This window comes from Triticum aestivum, unplaced genomic scaffold (genome assembly GCF_018294505.1).
Source record: "Triticum aestivum cultivar Chinese Spring unplaced genomic scaffold, IWGSC CS RefSeq v2.1 scaffold156803, whole genome shotgun sequence".
Taxonomy (NCBI): Eukaryota; Viridiplantae; Streptophyta; class Magnoliopsida; order Poales; family Poaceae; genus Triticum; species Triticum aestivum.
Genome location: NW_025296363.1, coordinates 1 through 984, shown reverse-complemented (window position 1 = coordinate 984; position 984 = coordinate 1). Strand labels below are relative to the sequence as shown.

The window sequence follows — 984 nt, the reverse complement described above, 5'->3', positions numbered from 1 at the left end:
GTGAATCGTGAGCACCCAGCTATGACTTACCGCACTCGTGCAAAATAATAAAACACGGTAAATATATTACTTACACGTGCGTTTTGTTTTGCAAGCGGCGCGAAAAAAATTAAAAAGGGAATGCAACACGAGGACTTCCCAGGAGGTCACCCATCCTAGTACTACTCTCGCCCAAGCACGCTTAACTTCGGAGTTCTGATGGGATCCGGTGCTTTAGTGCTGGTATGATCGCATCCGACATGTTACCCCGGTCTTCGTCCCTTATCCTTGCCCCTCCCAGCTCCACTACAAAGACGATTGTACATTGCTTTGGCCGCTCCCTCTCAACTACGGAGACGAGTTTAACGCGGTTTCCACCCCTCTCTCTCAACCGCATCAGTGCACGCTTGCCGCGCCACAACGCCGACGCTGGACCCGTGAATCGTGAGCACCCAGCTATGACTTACCGCACTCGTGCAAAATAATAAAACACGGTAAATATATTACATACACGTGCGTTTTGTTTTGCAAGCGGCGCGAATAAAATTAAAAAGGGAATGCAACACGAGGACTTCCCAAGAGGTCACCCATCCTAGTACTACTCTCGCCCAAGCACGCTTAACTTCGGAGTTCTGATGGGATCCGGTGCTTTAGTGCTGGTATGATCGCATCCGACATGTTACCCCGGTCTTCGTCCCTTATCCTTGCCCCTCCCAGCTCCACTACAAAGACGATTGTACATTGCTTTGGCCGCTCCCTCTCAACTACGGAGACGAGTTTAACGCGGTTTCCACCCCTCCCTCTCAACCGCACCAGTGCACGCTTGCCGCGCCACAACGCCGACGCTGGACCCGTGAATCGTGAGCACCCAGCTATGACTTACCGCACTCGTGCAAAATAATAAAACATTGCTTTGGCCGCTCCCTCTCAACTACGGAGACGAGTTTAACGCGGTTTCCACCCCTCCCTCTCAACCGCACCAGTGCACGCTTGCCGCGCCACAAC

General features: G+C 52.2%; 2 non-coding genes across 2 annotated transcripts; both read right to left on the bottom strand.

The window, feature by feature from the left end:
- Positions 1-117: 117 nt before the first annotated feature.
- LOC123179072 (5S ribosomal RNA) lies at positions 118-236 on the bottom strand. Its single transcript, XR_006490084.1, has one exon. It is a non-coding gene; the product is annotated as a 5S ribosomal RNA (ribosomal RNA).
- Positions 237-533: 297 nt separating this feature from the next.
- On the bottom strand, positions 534-652 carry LOC123179073 (5S ribosomal RNA). The gene has a single exon (XR_006490085.1). It is a non-coding gene; the product is annotated as a 5S ribosomal RNA (ribosomal RNA).
- Positions 653-984: the final 332 nt, after the last annotated feature.